Source organism: Rhinolophus sinicus, linkage group LG01 (genome assembly GCF_036562045.2).
Source record: "Rhinolophus sinicus isolate RSC01 linkage group LG01, ASM3656204v1, whole genome shotgun sequence".
NCBI lineage: Eukaryota > Metazoa > Chordata > Mammalia > Chiroptera > Rhinolophidae > Rhinolophus > Rhinolophus sinicus.
The window spans coordinates 68,848,387-68,868,609 of record NC_133751.1 but is presented as its reverse complement, the minus strand read 5'-3'; the positions used below and the strand labels follow the sequence as shown (position 1 = coordinate 68,868,609).

The following is a 20,223-nucleotide window of genomic DNA, read 5'->3' as shown; positions in this document are numbered from 1 at the left end:
GTAGGATAACATCTTGTTTATACTGTACAATGGATACAATTTTGCAACATATGAAAGTACCAGATAAATCAGTGAAGAAACTGGCTCCTGCCTAGATTACCAAATACATAACAAAATAATAGTGCAAAATATTGAATATCTTCCATTGCTTTCAAACATCTTCCATTCTGATCAATTAGACTCATATGCTAAGTGTAGATGAAGTACATATCTGTATTAATTATTCTTTTTGTCTACATCTTAGTAGTTTCTCAGCACAATCCTCTCCAGATATCCTTCACAACCTAGTTCCCTGCTTTTATGCTACAGGTTGAGTGTCTGCAACACACTGAGAAAGGAACACTCCTCTCTCTTTTCATGTCACTGTCACTCACTGAGATTCCTTCCAGTTCATTCTGCACAGCCTTCGTGATGTAGTGACTTGTATAGACCTACAGCCCCTGCCTGCCCCCCAAACATAATTAATGAGATTATCGGTTCCATTATAAATGCTTCCTTCTTGACTGTCCAGAAAGCACCCAAGAAAGCAAGATGCCAGAGGGAAATCACCATGAACAAGAGTGGAGAGTTGCAGAAAGCACCTTACCACAAGCCCAGACTCTTATCTAACCGTTCGAGATGGCTGAGGGGCCCAAATGGGGTGGGGAGGGTTAGGATAGGGAAACTAATAGAAAGTGGAGGGGAGAATTAAGCAAGGAACTTGCTCCAGGCAAAGGGGGAGAGTTCAGAAATACAATGTTCTTACAGAAGTAATAATAATAAACACAATTATGTTAGTACAATGAGCCATGAAAACAATAAACACATCTGAGATGCCAAGAGTATGCTTGATACTGCGAAGAATTAAGCCTCTCAATTAAGCTGGGATTTTCATTTTGTCTAAACTCTATAGGAAAGACGAGCAGCCACATGAACACCCTGGGATGGAGGGAAGTACAAGGCCATGGGTCTTTCTCCTGGCTAAATAGTGTTGGTAAGGACTGTGATCTTCTTTGTTTTCTGCTGTGCTCTGGCTTCTTGACTTAGAGCCCAGGGTAAGACCCAAAGGCACGCACAGAGGGAATGGAGAATCCTGGGAGAAAGTCCTAGGAAGAAGACAATGTGAAAGGGTAAGGGACATCTTTGAGATGTTGAGCAATAAATAGTATACAGATGATGCCAAAAAGTGTATACACATTTTAGGAATGGAAAAAACTGGATTAAAATTATGCTGATGGTAACCACTTTGAGCACCTCTTGTATTGCAGCAGTCAAATGTGACTTGTATTCATCTTTTGTTATCAGTATATACTGAGTATATATTTGTTATCAATATATTAAAATTATAATTTTAATACAGCTTTTTTCTTTCTTCAAATGCGTATACATTTTTTTGGCACCCTCTGTATATAGAAATACTTACGAATCATTATGAGAACTTCATGCATCATGTTCTCATTGAAATCCCACATCTGCAGTGGGCATGGCCTTTGGAGTCATCTTTGAAAACCAGACAGCTGGATCCCCTGCTTGGGACTCTGGGGAGAAGGGGTTGTTTTTTTCACTGCAGTGGAAGGCTGGCTGACGCATTCCCTTGGGGAATTAAGAGTTCTGTATCCAGAGTGAACACCAGTTCTTCGAGTCCTGAATTGTGCCTCCAAAGGAGGACAAAAATAAGGTGGAAGCCAACATGGTCATTGAATGGGGAGAAAAATAGGTCTTGAAGAATATGGGGGGAGAATATTGGAAATTAAAAGAGAAGGAAAGTGGGGAGGGTGGGAACTGGAGAAGAAAGGAGAGGAAAGAATACAGGTGTGGAGTTCAAAGGGAGAGTTCAGAGTCTTTTTCACCTTCTTGTTGAAAATGGATCACACCCTTTATCCATTTGCCACAGAGACAGGCCCACAAATCCAGGCACCAGAGCTGAAAGTAAATCAATAAAGAAACTGGAGGGGGAAAAGAAAAACAGTACAACTAGGGTTTCCAGGCGGAAATTCCCACCCATTCTTGGGAATTATTTTCAGTTTTCTGTTCCCGAATCCTGAGAAAAGTTGGTCAGGAAATTGGAGAAATTGGCTCCTTGAACCCAGATGCTTGGTAGTATTGGCCGTCACTTTGTGGAAAGGATTCATCGTGGAGAACAGAAAACAGTTTATATCTCGGGATTTGGGAAGGGAAAGCGAAAAAAATTCCCGAGAACGGGCGGGAAGTCCCACCTGGAAACCCTAGGTACAGCATACTGAATGAAATGTTTATGTTGCTTTTTTAAACATCTCTTGATTCAGATTCTATTTAAATTATATGCTGAGTATAAAGTATGTATTTTTACTGATGAGAAACTAAAGATAACAAAACTGAGGCCCAGAAAGGCTATAGGACTGTATGGAAGTCACACAGCGGCTCCCTGACTAGCAGGACACCTTATTCTGCCACACCGGGGATGTAACACCCACTCCTGGCCTGCCTGACCGACTCCCAGGACACCCTCCTTCCCACTTTGGAACAAACCCCAGGTTCACTTGGAACAAATGCTTACCCTTCTGGGCCTTGGATTCCTCAGCGGCCATATAAGGGGATGTACTGGATGACCCTTCACAATCTGTTTCATCCCTCAAGAATAAGAAGCGGACCCAATTTGCCACCAACTCCGCCTATGTTTGACCTCTAGATACCTTGGAAAAGCGGTTTTTAAAACGTGGCCCTGGACCACCAGCTGCAGCCTCACCTGGGAGCTTATTGGAAATGCATTCCCCAGCCCACCCCAGAGCCTATTGAAGCAGCAACTCTGGGGGTGGGGCCCAGCAACCCTGGGTCTTAATAAGCCTGCAAAGAGTCCTGATGCAGCTCAAGTTTGAGAATGTTTTCTCCCCAACACTAAAAGGAGGGTTTAACACACACACGCACACACACACACACACGCACACGCACACACGCCACTATCGCTCTCTCCCCCTCCCCCGCTCATCCTTTTCCTCGCTCCACCATCCTGGGATGATGAATGGAGGTCAGAGCGGGGCGCTGTCAACCGAGGACGCGGCAAACCTCCCTCCCCAACCTACCGGGCGGGTCGGGGGAGGTGGCGTTGGGGCTTCCCCGACTGGTTTCCTTGTCATTTTCTCGACAGCCGCTACCCAACTTTATTTTTTTTCTTTTTTTGGAAGGGACGTTTTTAATAACAAAGTTTGCTGTTAATGGTTTATTCAATCGTTTCTTCGCAGAATATAGCAGACTATTGAGGGGATTGTCAGAGAAAGGCTTCGGGAGAGGAGACTGGGCGAGAAGAGGATATCCTATGAGAGCAAGGGTCCGAGGTGAAGCTAAAGAGAAAATGGGGGTTCAGGGAAGCCTGTGGGTGTGGGAGAAAAATAGAGGACATTGCTTTTGGTATGAGAAAGGAGCAGTTCGGGGAGAGCGCGGGGCTAAGGCGCAACAGAAAGAAAATGAGTGTTAGAAAAACTGAGTTGGGGAGACTTTTTTTTTTTCCAGCTTCCTTTCCAAGACTTTTTCTTTGCTCCATTTTGCTCCTCCCCCTCCTCCCCGCCTCCTCTGCCCCCTCCACCTCCGCCTCGCGCGGTAATGGGAGGTTCCTAGGCTGGAGAAGCAAAAGAAGGAATTGTTTGCGAGTTCAGTCATCCAAAAACGCTTCTTCCATATGGAGGGGCCGGGTGCGCTGGGCGCGGCGTCCCCTGCCTCGTCCTCCTGCTGCTGCGGCCGCCGCAACTCCCGCTTCCTGCCGCGGAGACCTTGAGCCCGGCCCGCCGGTGTCAGCAGCCGCGCGCACACACGCACACTCACACTCACACACACAGACAGACACACACGCCCGCCGCAGCCGCACGCGCCCGCACGCGCCCGCCCTCCCCGGCCGGCAACTTTTCGGTCTGGGGCTCCTTTGTTGCTCCCCGGCAGCACCTCTCTCGTTTTGTGTGTCCTTGGGTGTCACTGTGCGGGTTGTGTGTCCGTGCGGCGCGGTGCCGTGTGGTTCTCTCCGCGTCCACCACGCTGGCCCCAGGCCCTGGCTCTTCCTTCCCAGGAGCCAGCTGCACCAGAGGTGAGTCACGTCGCTGAAGTTTGTTTTCTTTTCATAAAAAGTTGTGTTTATTTGTTGGTTTGGGGAGGGGCGGGGGCTGGAGGCGGCCGCAGGCCGGCGATGCCTAGGAAGCGCCAGCGGGTGGCTGATGGGGACGCGCGGGCGACGGGAGCCGGTCCGAGCGCTCCGCCAGCGGCTCGGGCTGGGGCTGCAGCGGAGGAGGGGCGCGCCGGCGCCGGGACCGAGGAGTTGGGACGAGGCGGGCAGCGGGGTGCCAGGGGCGCCTAATCGCGTTGCCTGTGGATGCGGTCTGAACCGTGGTTCCCGGAAGCTTCTTGCGTGGAAGAAGCGCTGGGACAGCCTCCCAAACTTCCCCCGAAGGCTGACACCAGTGTTCTGTGTCCGTGCGCCAGGCGGTGGGGAGAAGCCCAAATGGGGGTCGGCAAATACACAGAACCACCCAGCAACCCTTTGGTCTCTTGGGAGGTGAGGGTTTATCGTATTGCCGTTTAAAAAGGAAAACACTAACACGAGGGACCGAACGGACCCGGAGCGAAACAGTCCCAGAAGAGCATCCCTAGCTGGAGGGGTGAAATGGACGATGCTGAAGTGGGGTGTCCAGAAGTGTCTGTGGGGTTGGGGCGGCGGTAAGAGGGACTGTGTGAGTGAGTGAGTGAGTGAGTGAGAGTTCGCGCGCGCAGCGTGCTTCTGGGTTGTGCTCTTGGGGTTTTTGTTTGTGTAACTGTGAGAAGGTGGGGGAAATGAACCTCTGAACAGTGGGAAAAGGCGGTGTGGAGGGGCAGGAACCAGGAAGAATTTTCTGCTGGATTTTTGAAGGCCCCGCTAAACTTGTAGGATGTCCGATGTTAGTTTGCTCTTCCAGATGATGGGAGAATTTTTTTTTTGGGGGGGAAGGGGGGAGGCAGGCAGACCTGGACAAGTTTAAGGAGCCCTGGGGATTCGTTTTGTTTAGTTTTGTTTTGGGGATGGGGATGGCAGTGTCAGGGTTACTTGAAAGGTTGTTGTGTTGTGTTCCTCCAGAGATGTGGCAATGGAGCTAAGAATACCCAAACCACACACCAGCAGTCCTAAACAGGCACTTTCTGGGTGTGGTGGGGTGTTCTGCCCCTCCCCCATCTCTTCTCAGCTAGTTCAAATCGGTTGGTATAAGTTTTTTGACCCAGAGTTACCTCTTTGAGTGCATTGAGTGAAAAGTATATTTTGGTTTCAGGTCCTTGTATCATCTCCAGGTGCTCTACTCAGCTCACATTTGTCTCCTAGTTCTTTTTTGCCCAGAACTTTGCAAACATTGGCCATTGAATGAATGTAATTTTCAAAGTTCTTGAACGCACACACATTTTTGACTTATTCCATGACTGGTCCCTACATAGACAGCCCAGCTCTGCGATGGTTTTCTTTCATCCCTCTGGTTTCAGCCAATAAATCAATGCCCATTTCCTCAAGGGCAGCATGGACGATATTAAAACATCCTCTTGCTGGACTGAGGTGGAGGCTGGGGCGCCCATGCATCTGGGTGACCTGTTTTCAGAACTTAAAGTGAATCTGAGGCAAGAGCTTGGCCATTTTGAGGTGTGTAACAGGTTTCCCAGGAACGTTTCTGAGGTCTTATAATTGCCACTTTTTAATGGTCTCCTAATTGAAACCGAGGAGGTTCCCATGGTAATCTTGAAGCACCTTGGGGTCAGTGGGACAGAGGCAGGGTGGAAACAGCAGTGGAGTTATGATTTTCCTGCCAGATGAGTTTTTGGAGTGAGTTTATGGAAAGAGATAAAAATGAAAGATGTAAGATTTGCCTCATTGTGCCACCTTGTTGACCCTGCCCGCCGCCATTTATTACTCAGAGATTGGCCCTTCAGGAGGCTTGGGGCTGTCTACACATATGAAATTTGAGGATTGAGACATCAGACACTGTCCCTTTTATCCCATTTCAAGAGATCTCAGAAAAGTAACGTTGCAAGAGACATTTTCTCAGAATTTGCCCAAGCCACAGGAGTTGGCTTTACTTGGGAGAGGAAGTTCATAGAGGTCGGGTTGGTTGGCTCCTTGACCACATCTGGGAAGTGGGGAGGGACAGAGAGGACCCTGCTTAGCTGTTGATTGGTTGGCCAACTTGTGATAAGAGGGTGATTTATGTTCCTTTCCATCCTCCAAATGGGTCCAGAGATTTTCCTTTCTTTGAAGTGCTCTTTCAAGTGTTTGGGCTCCCAGCTCTCTTCAGCAACTGATCTGTGGTTTCCCTGCCCTAAGAAGGACTAGGAGATTTTATTCATGAAAGAATTCACTTGACTTCCCCAGGGGTTGAGCAAGGAGGGTGAGAAGTGAGCCTGGTGGTCACAGTATTTCACAGCACCCTAGGGGGCCTGGGTTCAGATTTCAGCAAAGACACTGATATGGTTAATGAATAAGGGTTTTTTTCTCTGTGTCTTTCAAACAAAGGAAGAAATGGAAGAAGACCCACATGCAATGGATAATTGCTATCCAGTACTTGATGGCCTCTGAATAAGAAAGTAGTAACCTAGCACCAAAAGATAGAGTACATTGCAGTTTGCTTTCTTCTCTCCAAGCGCCAAACCTCCTTGCTATCTGGGAAAATAAGAGACACAAACGAAAATGGAAATTGGAGAGGGAGAGGAAAGAAAATGATTTGTTATATTTTTAAAAATCTATGTACTTTAATATATGGAATGTCTTGTCATCGCCACACTTCAATTCAGCATGTATAGTACATCATCAAACCTTGGGTTGGGAGCTTTCTTGTCACTGGAGAATATGCTGTCTTAATCAAAGGATGGTTCTCCAAACTACCCCCTCCCAATTTTTATTTATTGGACGAGCATCGAATAATACATAAAATGTTTTTGAAAATTACCCACAATCCCACACTGTAACACAACTTGTTTTTCTTCATTCATGTACATACATAGTTTTCATATAGTTGTATGATAAAAGTATAGATTATTTTGTAGTCACACGGCCTTGAAGCATCTCTATGTTTGACCAAAGACTCACAGAGAACAGATATGTTCAACCATTTTGCTATTGGTGGGAACAACCTAAATCCTAAGAGTTCTCCCACGTAGAGCCTTCCCATGAAATACTTGAACTCCATTCAGCATCATTTATGAGGCTGAATCAAATATTTGGGGCGGAGGGGTGGGATGAAGATTTTTTTTTTCTTTAGAAGATGTTTGTTTTTAATCTAGAAATCCATGTTTACAAAAAGCCTTCCTAAACAGGGCTTTTGCCTCCGTGGAGCCCTCAGGGTTGGTAATGGGTAGAGAAGGGGAGGAATGCAGGAAGTAAGGCTTAAAGGATCCATCTCACGTGGCACTGCCCTGAGGATTAGGAAACTTGGGTTGGAGCCCTGGCTCTGCCTGTGAACTCCCATTCACTCTGGTTCAAACCACTGAGCTAATGGATCCCTGCATCTCCACTACCCTGAGTTAAACCCCCTCCCCAAGCTTGTCCAGTCTTTCCTGCCCTTCACTTTATTATCCCGCCATCCGCCCCATCTTTTCCATTCCTTCCACCATGCTTGGTCATGCCTTTGATAATTGTTGCTGACACATGGCTGGACTTCCCACTGTCTCCCTATCACACCCCACCCATCCTTCATCAGCCCCACAAACAAGCTGCCACCCAGCTTAAAAACAGTCCAAGTTTACAATCCAAATTTCTTAGCCTTCTCATGTGTGGCTCTGTCCCATCTCATGCTAATGTCACCTCAGTAGGGAGTCTTCTGCTCCAGCCTGACACGTCTAGCAGCTGACCCTTGATTTTAGCTGGGTTCATTCCTTGCTTGCTACCTTACCACCCCAAACCCCTTCGCTGTAAGCCCACCTTACGCTGTAAGCCCACCTTACTCTGTATGCGGCCTACTGAGAATGTGTTCTCGAGAGCTATTTGGGGAACATTGATAAACATGGACTAGTGGATGCACAGGTAACATTTCTGTAAGATCAACAAACCATTTTCGATGTAGCCATTGTTCTTCATCCATTTTTCATTTCATTTTTAGCAAGGAGCCGGGTAACTGGAGATTTAAGGAAGCCTATGATCTTACAAAAACTGCTTTTTCTCTGTTTTCTTCTTTATAAAATGGATTCATAAGGAATGACTTCGGTTTATAGCAGTGCACCTTATAAAAAGCAAATACTTCAGAAGTGTTTGTTTATTTAGTTGTTCCAAAGATGAGACACTTCTCTTTTCCCTCAGTCCCGGCATAAGCTTCCTGGAATCCATGACCCATGAAGTCTTGTGCACGTTCACACCGTCTGGGGGTAGCAGCAATGAAGTAGAAGAAGCAGGTAAGGTTTTCTGCCCACAGCCTAGTATCTCTGGCCTGTCGGGCTCGTCATTTTTTTCATGTTTTGTGTTGCTGCTTGAAGATAGATTGTTTCTCATCCTTTTCTGTTGGAAGAGTCCAGCTTGAATGGAATGTGGACTAAACATGGTGGTTTTAGGTTGGCTCAGATACTGTTTTAGTCAGAGCCTGTGGCCTCTTTCCCCTCGGGTGACCGTGTGAACCCTCCTTTCCTGAAGCAAACTGTTCAACATGTTGGATACAAACCACTTACTATGGGATTTGGAGTCTAAGACTGCTATGGAAAAGTCCTGCTTAGATTTGGGTGAGGAAAGCCCTGTGTTTATGTCTCTCTCAGTGGTATTACAGCCAATGGCTTGTGATCTGATGTACCGGGCAGTGTTTACCTCCCAAAACCCAGAGGGATTCTGCGTCGTTCCATCTTCTGAAATAAAGTTAGGAAATAATTTCTCTTTTCCTAATGGTGAATTTGGCCTTATCTTCAAAGAAGGCCTTTGATGTTTGGGACAGGATTATTGGGCAGTAAGAGGAAATCATAGGAGAAAGATCAGAGCCAATAATACACAGTCAACTTAATTTGGTTGCCAGAGAAAATGTTGAGGAAAGTCTCAACTAGTTCTGGTTAGTAACAGGAAAGTACATAATATGGCTAAGTAGAGTTGAATAAAAAATAACACGAAAGGACCAGTGCGGAAGAAATTATGGCAGGGAACTATTCTCCTCTAAAATGAGTCTGGGCAGCATTGGACAAGATGAGGTTGATGACATGTGTGTAGATTGGAGGCTTCATACTTTCCACAAGCTTTTATCGAGTACTTGCTCTGTGCCTGGGCTCTATCCCAGAGCCCACGTCGCTCAGAATCCCATTACTGAAGCGAAGGGAAATGCAGAGCAATACAATACAAACTTTAGTGTTAAAGTACATGAACTGGATCAATTAGGAAAGGCTCCTTGAGGGAAGAGAGTCAATACCTCAGGCTAAGTCTTACAGGCAGAGATGGGACCGGAAATACTGAAATGGTTTTTTTACCTCTGCCCATATGTGTTCATTACTTTATCCCTGAAAACTTACTTTTCCTCAGCGGATGATGGACTGAATTATTCTCGAGATAGGAGATTTTACATTCAGAGTAGCGTTTTTGTTTTAATTTTAGGGAAGTTAAAAACTAGAATCTCTGCATTGCGTTGACTACAGAATCTCAGAAATGTGAATCTTAGACAAGTTTCTAAAACCAATTACTGAATAGCTTTCAGGGAAAAAAGGGGAAATGTGCCATTTTTTTTTTCTTTCTCCTCCATGTCAGATTTTAGTTGAGAAGTCTAGAACTATATGCCTAAATTCAGCTTTTTACCTTTCAGTTCCACTTGCCCTTTGCTCTACTGTCTTGGGTAGGTTTGCGTGGCTCTGAAATTATTCCCAGAGTAGCAAGTGAGGGGATATTTATTTTAGGAACAAATAGAAGTCGCTGGACTCTCCAGTTACCCGGAACCTCCTTAGCTGCTGGGAGGTAACTCACACAGAATGGGAACTGCATGCAGGTAAGAGGAGGAGGGTATGTGGAAGCAGCTGGCCTTGGAGGGCCCCCCAGGCTGGGCTGGAATTGGATTCTTGAGGAGAGCCCTCCCCCGCCTTCCCTGGCCCGGCCAGTATTTTTCCAGATTAGTCCCAGCCAAGTGCCTTTACTAGTCTGAACTTACCTAACATTACAATCCCAGCAGGTTTATTAGGTATGGGTCACAGTTAATTGGAGAGGAAAATTGGAAGGTGGGGGAGTCTGGGTTTATTACTTTTCTGTGAAAGCAGAGGCTGCTCCTAATTATTTCACGAATCGTCTCCCCCACTTGACTCTGCTTTCTGTCTAATAATGATCATCCCACCATGGTGTGATGGTAGCGCTTACTTTTTATGTACCTGTGCCCTCGTGAAGGGGATTTCATACTGCAGTCAGTGAGCACAGTGCCCTCTTTGGCAAGTAAGACCACATGAAATGATGGAAATTCACAGCTGTTTACCTCTTGTCATTATGAATGGATGTTTTGTAGTGAACAAGTTATATAAAAATCAACTGTTTTAGCCACGTGTTAGGTTCTAATGGCTCTTCCAACGTGCAGGCCTTGGAAGCAGTCACCTGCAGCCCTTCCTTGACACCGTTGGTGGTCTGCAGTCGTGCTGGCCGCAGCAGCTCCAGGTGAAAGCCCCACAGTCAGGTGCTATGGGTTCTATAGCCTTCTGTTGCAGGGATGGAGGCTGGGTAGTTAGTTAGGCCTAGCTGTCGCCTGTCTGGACAGTGGCAGCTTGCCAGCAAGTTTCACTGGGTGGTCTTTGACAATGGGAGAGAGGAGGGGTGGGGGAGCTCGGCTCTCCTGCCCAAAGGGAACAACAAGGTTGGCAACCAATCCCCTGTCACAGAAACACCACAAAGGTCTTGAGTTGGGGTGAAAAGAATGGAGCAGGTTGCTGAAGGCGGTGATGGAGTTAATTTTTCTTCCTCTGAATTTACAAACGAAGGCTTGTGTTTCTGGGGGGAGCCTTTCTCCAGAGAGTGTGAGCGCACACAAGCAGCAGGTACCCTTCATCAGGGGAGGGAAGAATTAGTATTCTCACCCTGTCACTCAGAGCATCAGCCATGGACCCAGAGGGCAGGCTGAGATTGGGGAATCTCAGTGCCCACGAGGCAGGTGGTACTGCCTGGTGATGTGAATGAGAGCCGCCATTTTGTGAGCACCTACTGTGTGCCAGCCCTGTGCTAAGCACTACGAGCATTACGTCTGCAGTCCCCCAGCAGTCCCATGTGGAGGGACATTATGATCCTAGTCTGCAGATAAGGGAGCTGACGCTTCAGTAAGTGTAGTGACTTGTTCTGGTCACATAGTAAGTGGCAAAGCCGCAATTTCATTGCAGGGCTGCTGACTCCAACACTCAGGATTTGAAGGCAAAAAAACAAACAAACCAAAAAAAAACACAAAAAACACAAGCTCAATCTCTCCCCCAAAGCAGAGTCCCCTTAACTTTGGGGAACTATTTCTTTTACAACTAAGCGTAAGAGTCAGGTGGGAGCCTTGGTGGGACTCGCCTTAAGAGGTGTGACCTGCCACCTGGGACCACAGCTGGAAGTTTCTGGCTGGCTCAGCTGCAGCAGCGTGAAGCAGCCAGGCTTTGTGGCACAGCTTGTGTCAGACTTTGAAAGCAGTGCTGAAAGCTGCCTCCATCTTGAGTCTCATCTCAGAACATGTCTCCTGACTTTTTTTTCCCCCTCTGGGACATCATCTGAATTGGCTCCCTGAATCTCTGCTTCACTACAGATGCCAGCTGAATCCATTTGCTCCTCAGGTGTCTGCAAGTCTGATCAAGCAGGTCCTCTGTGGCCTGGGTGGGGTGAGTGGGAGAAGGCGTTTGGCCCAGCAGATACTTTTACTGGTCAGGAGAAGTGGCAGCTTGTACAGAAAAATACCCTGAGGAAGGAAGTCGCAGCTTTGACAGACAGGTAACTGACAGGAGATGGTACCTTCCAGGCAAATACTCATAGGGCAGCCAGCAGAAAGAATTCTACAGGCATTTACCTGCAGAAGAGCGAAACACATCTCTCCCTCCTGGCTGAAGAGAGTGGTGCAGATTTGTCTGTGGAGGACAGTTACCCTCAGTTCTTTGTTTTTCTTTAACAAATGTGGAAAACCTATAGCTAGGATGTTCTAGGTGGGTGTGTGTGGGTGTGTAGAGTGTGAGGACACTGGGGTTTAAGATATAAATATGTGACTAACTAGTTGGGTAACTGAGAGGAAGTCATGAAAACTCTCTGTACCTTTATTTCTCTGTCCTTGCAAGCTACCTCGTCAGAGCACTATTAGGAGGCAATGAGATGGCACAAGGGAACACTTTTGATTCAACATGTTCCTACTCACCCCAAAAGCCTAAGGCCCCTGCCATCTGTGCCCACCCAAGACGAGTTAGGAGATAGGACAGTCTAAGGAACTGACCAGAGGTCCAAGTCTAGGCACCAGAGCTGCATCTGCTTCTGTGGTGTGTTTCTTTTTTCTAAGGGCAGGAGCTTAGACTGGAGGTGGTTTGGTCCTGTTGCCAGAGACCCTTCCAGATCACTCCAGATGAGCCGCTTTTCCTTCTCTAGTGAGAAGAAGCAACGAAGGGTCTCAGGGTCCTGCAGAAGTTGGGAGAGGAGAAGATCTCATGGCAGGAGGATCCTAGTTAAATTGCTTCCTGAGAGAGGAAGGAACAGAGGAGTCTGGGGAGTACCTGGGAGACCCCACCTGAGAGGACTGAAATCTGGAATGAATCTTATTAGGAAAAGAGTGAGGTGCTGGAGAAAGATGGTTGTTCCAGAATGGAGTAGTATTTCTGGAGCCACTTTTAGGTTAGAGATTGTGTAGCATCTTGGTTAAGGGAGAGGCTTTGGAACCTGACAGGCCTGTGTGTGAACCCTTGCCTTGCCAATTGCTACCGTGTCTCCCCATAAAATAAGACCTACCCTGAAAATAAGCCCTAGTTAAGATTGTCAGCCAGATGGACGCATTTAGTATGTTATGACGATGCTCCAGAAGAAGATGACATGACTGTATTTGAATAAATGTAGATTGTTGTACATGAAAAAATAAGACATCCCCTGAAAATACGCCCTAATGCATCTTTCAGAGCACAAATTAATATAAGACCCGGTCTTATTTTGGGGGAAACATGGTAGGTGTATGACCCTGGGTTAATTATATAAACTAAACAGAGACCCCAGTTTCTTAAGGTTGTTGCAAAGAGGAAGCCAGATGCGTATAAAGTGCATTGTGAGCATTCGTTAGAAGGTGGCTGTTATTAGCAAAGGAGAGAAGGGGAAAGAATGCAAGGAGGGTTATTGATGGATTGGGCAGCTAGAGAGTTGAGTAGGTGGAAGGCTGCACTGGTTCAAGGAATGGAACCCCCCCTGGCTCCAGGTCTGCAGAGATAAAGGAATGAGAAGACGGAGAGAGAGGAGCCCACCGTGGGGCAAGGCCAGCACCACGTGCACCTATTAGGTAGTTGTCCTCAGCCCTGGTCATTGGGAAGGAATTCCCACCCAGCCTTCTCCTCTGTTTCTTCCCCAATTCAGCATCACTCATGCTACCAGTTAGGCCACAAACCTACGAGTCATCTTTGGCTCTGTTCTTTCTCTCACACTCTGCTTTATGTTCTCAAATGGTATTTGGCTTTACCTTTAAAATATATCTAGAATCTTGCAAATTCTCACCACCCTAGTCTTCCATCAACGTTTCTTACCTGGATTATTGCCGTAGCTTCCCCCAGTGTTCCCCTGCTTCCACTCCCCTGATCTACCTACCCCACGGTCCATTCTCCACAGAGAAGTCAGTGACAACGTCCAAAAGAGAAGCCAGAACTCTCCATGGCAGCCCTCAGCCCCACCCTTTGCTGCTCCTCCAGCTAGCTGAGCAACCGCCCTTCTCAGGTGCCTTGCGCTTGTTGTGCCGTCTTCCTGGAAGGCTCTTTCCCCTGGATGTCTCATCACTCAGATCCCTGCCTGACCGCCCTTTATTAAATCACATTCCCGTCACCATTCTCTCTCCCTTCAACCTAACGTCCTTTTCCTCATCGTTATCCTCCCGACGTAGTTCTAGTTGTTCATTTGCCTATTGCCTGCTCACCTTCTAGAGTGAAAGATCCATGAGATCGGGGACTTGGTTTTGTCCCTCGCTCTCTTCCCAGTGCCTAGAATAGAATCTGGTGTGTAATCTCTGCTCATGCTTATTTTTTTCCCCAACACTAGTCTGCATGGCTCTCCTGAATCTCAGAAAGGGTGTAATAAGAGTTTCAAAGAATATGAAATAACTACATACAGAATTATGTAAGAAAAATACATTCTGGGTATATACATGGGGAGTATGTGAGAAAGAGAATTCTAATAATGTTAGAATGTTCTAGAACAGCCAGGAAGCGGTGTGCTAGGCCGCAGCAGACATAGCCCAGGTCCTCTCTCAAGGTGACTGACTTCAGAAATGTCTGTGGGTGTGCCAGCTGTTCCACCTGTAAGGGGAACGTAAGAATGGATGCCCCTCTGACCCTTTCGCATCACTCGAGAAAAATTAATTGGACATCTACTTCATGCCTGGCACGGTGCTAGGCCTGGCTAGGAGATGCAGAGAAGCCCGGCACATCCTCACCCCCCCACCCCAAGAGTACACAGTGTACTCCACTTCTTGTAACTATATATATATATATATATATATATATATATATATATATATATATATATATAATTGTAGTTGACATTCATTATTGTTCAGCTTCAGGTGTACAGCGCAGTGATCAGGCATCTACATCATCCCTGAGGCATTAGGAATAGAGACAGTGGAAATGTAACGGCTGTATGCGATATCAGAGGGGTAGTAAATGGGGGGAAGAGGATTCTCACTGTGTGAGGGATATAATTGATAAATGTCTAACTATTACATTGTTTTGTACACCTGAAACTAATTAACAAAAAAAGAGTACATAGTGCAGTTGTTCATCTGGGCCTTCCTCAATGTGCCTGTACCACCCCCTGCATTGTTCCCTTTCTGTTAGCACAGTTACCTGAGTTGAATCGGAGCTCTGTTAAACCTGGTTTGCAGCCACGAGCCAGAGATGGGAAGAACATGGGATGCATTCAAGCACAGTTCACGTCTCCACACGCATGAGGGCTTGTTGGGGTCAGGGCCCCTACTAGGCACGCAGGCCCTAGAGATGGTCTCTGCTCTGGGAGAGTTGAGAAGCGTGTAAGTACAAGGAATAGCATGTTTGGATGTCTGCCCAGAGGGCATAGACCTGACTTCAAAAGGCGTCTCAGTCATTTCTGACTTGGTTCTAGATTTAGAAGCTAAGGAAGAAGAAAAATAGGGATAAAGATCCCAAGAAGTCTTGTGCTGACAACAAATGTGTCTGAGAAATGACACTACCAAGAGCCCCAGACCCAATATCTACAGCATCTCTGGGAGCTGAAGAATGGCCCTAACCTCCTCCTCCTCCTCCAGGTTTTTTCCTCTCAAAAAAAAATAAATAAATAAATAAAACAATTAATAGGCTTTTTTAAAAAAGCAATTTTAGATTTAGAGAAAAAATTAAGTGAAAATTACAGAGTTGCCACACATCCCTCTCTCCCCACCAATTTCCTCTATTACATCTTATGTTAGTGTAACAAATTTGTTACAACTAATGAGCCAATGTTGACACATTGTTATTAACTAAAGCCCAGAGTTTACATTAAGACTCACTTTTTGCATTATATATACATCCGATGGGTTTTGACAAATGCATGACATGTATCCACCATTACAGTATCATACAGAATAATAGTTGCACTGCCTAAAATCCCATGTTCCACTTCTTCGGCTCTCCCTCATTTCCTCTCCCAAATCCCTGGCAACCACTGCTCTTTTTATTATCTTCATAGTTTTGTCATTTCCAGAATGCCATAGAGTTAGAATTGTTCAGGATATAGTCTTTCCAGATTGGCTTCTTTCACTGAGCAACCTCCTCCTGTCTCAGACATGTCCTTCCCCCACATGCCCTCTCCACACACGTACAACCAGCAAAGAAGCCCAGAACCATGTGCTGAGACCTACCTGCCCCGAGTCTGCAGTGCCCTTCCTTCACCGTAGAACAGGCCTGGCCCTGGTGCTACTGGAGTTTAGCTCAGGCTGGTAAACTGTCAGGAGCTGCCTGTGTTTTGGTTCCACATCTGGAAGTGTCAGCTGTGCAGACCTTCCCATCCCATTCCCAAACAGAGAGACAAGAGGAGCTCACGGGCTGTTTGCCTTCCTCCTCGGTAGTTTGTTTTACTTGCTTTGGAGCCACGGACTAGCGGTGGGGAAGTGAGTTTCCCCGGCAGCAGCCCTCTGTCGCACCACATCCGGTGCGGTGTGGGCCACAGGTCCCCCAGCCTGTGAAGTTGCTGCTGTCAGCACAGCCCAGGTTCCAGCAGTGTCTGTGCTGAGTCCTGGGACTGATTGAGCCCTGGGGCCTGTTTTGTGGTCATTCAAGAGGAAGACCCATCAGGTGCAAAGAGGATGCGAACCTTTCCCCTGCCAAGAGGTACTGCTTTGTGGAGTCAGCCTCACTAACTAGGATTCTTTGGGAATTTGGTGGCTGGAACCTCACTATTCAGTGCACTCAGCAGTCGCTGTAGACAGTGAGGCTCTGCGGGGGTAGGTGGTGGATTTTACAACAGGAGCAGCAGGAAGGGCTCCTTCAAGCCCGCTCCAACACTGGACCCTAGTTAGAGGAGAGGAAAGTGCATGTGAAAGAGGGGGTCACGTGGGTCATCTAGTTGAACCAAGCTGAAACGTTCCAGGGGCTGAGGAAAGGGGGTGTACTAGGTAGAGAGATTTCCAACTCTGGGGAGCAGCAGGGACTGAAAAGTTTAGACCCCCGCTTCCATTGCTTCCTGTTTGGAATAAACACAGCCCGAGGCCAGCTGGTACCTTCTCAAAGTGGCGGACACCAGCCAGGTGTGTCAGAGTTCAGCCTGAAAGAGGAGGAAGACTCACTGGACCCCCTGGGAAGTGGAAATTCCATGCTGATGACCCAGATCCATGTCCTCCTCTTTCTCTCTGCTTTCTTCGCCTAGTCTGCCCTCCCATCTGTAGCGTGGCCAGGGACTCACTGACAGCTCTTGGCTGCCATGCAGTGGCTCTGTCTAGTTGTCCGTTGTGTAAGTGCAGACTACTAATACCTGTCCCAGATTTGTCACCAAGACCGAGCACTAATGATGGAGTGTTCAAAGCTCTTTAAACTCTTCAGGGGATGACACTCTACAGGCCAGCCATCTTTGCTTTTGTTGTTAATTTTGGAATCAGGCTTGAGCTTCCTGGAGCCCTGGCTTCCTGGGTCTAACTCCAGAGTCTGGAAGGCTGACCATCAATGCTTCCAGAAGCCTTGGCCCTTGCCTCAGCTTGCCTGGGGAGGCAGAGGATAGAAAGTAGCAGAACCCTGTGACTGTGGACCTGTGTCCTTTACCAAATCCAGCCTTACCCGCTAAATCACCTCCTCACGTTCTGTTCCCAGGAGATACATGTGAGTCTTGAGAAAGAATCCTAGACTGGCTTCTGTAGGTATGTACATGCCAGATAGTGTGTAGCTAGAAGCAGGGACCACGTTTTCTGAACCAAAAGATAAATATGTGATCTGACAAATTATTTGGGTTTTTCTCCTCTTGATTTGTGTGTGTGGCGGGGGGAGGGTGGAGGGGGACGGAGAGGGGAGGAATCTCAGAAAGGCTGATTTTATTAATAGCCTTTATATTTATACAAATATAAGTTTATATTTGTGATACATTAAAAAAAATCACCTTTAGCATAAGAAATGGCATTCTGTGCAGAAAGGGCTGTGGGAAACCTTCAGTGGTGTGGTCACCTTTGGAGCAGCGTGCACAGGGACGCAGTGTGGGCCTTGCTCCATGTGGCAGCTTTGGCAAGTGTCCGGGGTAGCCTGAGTCTTCACTAGTACTTTCTCTTCAGGATAATCTGTAGAAACCAGGGCAGGGTCCCAATTTTACTCACCGCCACCCTATTCCCCTCTCTAGAAAAAGCCAGCCTTCGTGGCAGTGGCACAGGGAGGCTCCGTAATAGCTAAGTTTTTCTACATGCTGTCCAGGTCAGGAAGTACAGAACAGCATGCCCTGATGAGATGGACTGTTAGGCAGGCAGGACTCATTTTCCCCACACAAGGAAATGAACCAAAATGCCAGCGCATATGTCCGTGGTCTGGATGGAAGAGTAACACATCTCAGAGAAAATGAGGTGTGTTTCTCTTCCCTGGGCTGGGGGGGCTCTGGCCTGTCTCCTCAGTGTGAAGAATGCCACCTGCTGAGACTCAAGATGCCCATGCAGAGGTTTCACACTGAGCTGTTTCTGATTATCCAAATAGCCTGCCATAAGCTATACATGCCTCTTCAGGTATTTTCCACATGGGCCCGTTAAAGAATGTTCGTAACCTTTCCATTGCTCAGTCAACAGACTATTGAGCACTGTGCCTGCTGCCCTTAAGATGCTGATAACCTAGATTCCCACATCCAAACAAGAGGTCGTTCCATATTGAAATGCATTACCTACGTTCTCTCATTGGAAGAGTGCTTGGCTCGGAAGTGCTAGGTGTTCACCATTATTATCATCAGGTTCATTATTACTTTGGCTTGAAATAAACTGCTGATTTGTAACTCTTTCCCAAGAGCCCATATTCTGGGAGGATTTGGCTACTGAAAGAGTTTTGTGGGTATAGTATATTTGAGAACGTTATCAGTAGAGAAATGGAGGCCCAGAGGAAAGTAGTGGTCTTCTACCTGGACCTCGAGGCCCATGCTTTTGGTTGGTTCTGCAGTCAGGGAAAAGCCAGTGTCAGTTGGGGATGTGTTGTTGGTAAGATATGCTCAGGGTCCTGGGGAAGGCCCGTCCTAGACAGGGAAGCCCCAGAAAGGAAGCTAAGGGGATGGGGGCAGCCAGCTGGCTTCAGGTCTGAGCCAGAGAGCCGGGGTGATGGGCTCCTCAGGGTCTCCTCTGGGCTGCAGCCAGCAGTCCCCTTTCAGGGGTAGGGCTGCCTCTTTGGTCCAACACTGGGGAGCCTTTGAGCATCAAAGAGGGAGTACACAACCTTCACCCAGCAGAACCTGGGCAGTAGCTGAAACCTGCCTAATAGTGCTATTTGGCTTAACTGAGAGGACATCAGGTAGGTAGGGGGTGGGGGTGGGGGCTCCTGGAAGTTGATGCAGGATTAGGAAGGTTTGGGAGGATCTTTTTCTAGTAATCCTATTGAAAAACACAAGTTTCATTATTATCTGTTTATTTAAAAACTCAAACACATAAAAATGGAAAGAAGAGTATCATGAACCCAATATACCCATTGTCTTAACAATTATCAAGACAAACAAAAGGGTTTTTTAAAAAAATACTACTTTGTTTTCATTACTATGCCAGATGGGACAAGGATGGATGCCACAGGTTACTCTTTCCAAAGAAAGTGTAATCCAGTCTTCCCACCCCTTCTAACGATGGCTGGAAAGGAAAGCACACCCTATTTGTTGCACAGTGCACTGAGATGTTTCTGTGTTACTCCCTACCAGATGTTGAGCTCTTAGAGAAACTTTGAACTTTACCTTTGGATTCCCAGAGCCTCGTATTGAATGGCGGTTCAATAAGTAAGGCACGTGATTCCATGAGTCAGGGAGGGTTCCAGCTGGACAGGTATAAGTAATGTGAGTGCTTAGTTCACCATTTGAGGGGAGGTGGGGGACAGATGGTGGGATTCAGAGTTGAGTAAGGGGCCATTGTATGAACCCTGGGGGATCTTGAGTGGGTGAAGCCTCAGGCGTGATCATTCTATGGTGCACGGGCTCCTGGTTTTGCCAGGAGGGAACAGGAGAGAGCTGGATTAGAGCTGCTGTCTGTCTGGCTCCCAGATTCAGGCGTCTGCAGCCCCTGGGTGTGGTGGGATAGGATTCTGAGAACGGAGCCTGCAGCTCCAGACCCTTTTTTCTGGGTGGCCACAAGCAGCCTGCAAGCCGCCTGCACCGCCAGAGCCTGTGTGTCATTCCAAAGTACTGTTTTATTCATGTGGAGTTGGCAAGGAACAGGCTCCTCCAAGTTTGGGGAAGGGGGTTCACTTCCGGCCTTTGGAGTACTGGCAGCTCAGCTGCTCGATGCCCCTCTGGGCAGGGCTGGGGGGTTTAAAGGGTATGAAATGGGGTGCCTGAGGACCATGAGGAGAGATGCCGCCAACAATTCCCCTCAGATCTGACCCTGTGTGTCGCCAGCAGGGACCTCAGGCAGGGTGTGCCAAGGCCCACGACAGACACCCCAGACCCCCGGGAAGTCTCCAGACCCTGACTTTCATCAACAACCTGCC

General features: G+C 47.4%; 1 protein-coding gene across 4 annotated transcripts in view; it reads left to right on the top strand.

Moving 5' to 3' along the window:
• The first annotated feature begins 3,890 nt into the window (after positions 1-3,890).
• The window catches only part of BOC (BOC cell adhesion associated, oncogene regulated), a 72,668-nt gene continuing 56,335 nt past the window's right edge, over positions 3,891-20,223 (top strand). For 2 of the 4 annotated variants that reach the window (XM_019734865.2, XM_074331864.1), the window contains exon 1: positions 3,891-4,030. The gene's annotated coding sequence lies outside the window, so the exon portion shown is untranslated. Of the gene's footprint in view, positions 4,031-8,245; positions 8,338-20,223 lie in introns of all 4 variants that reach the window. The other 2 variants (XM_074331870.1, XM_074331883.1) reach the window with 2 other exon arrangements.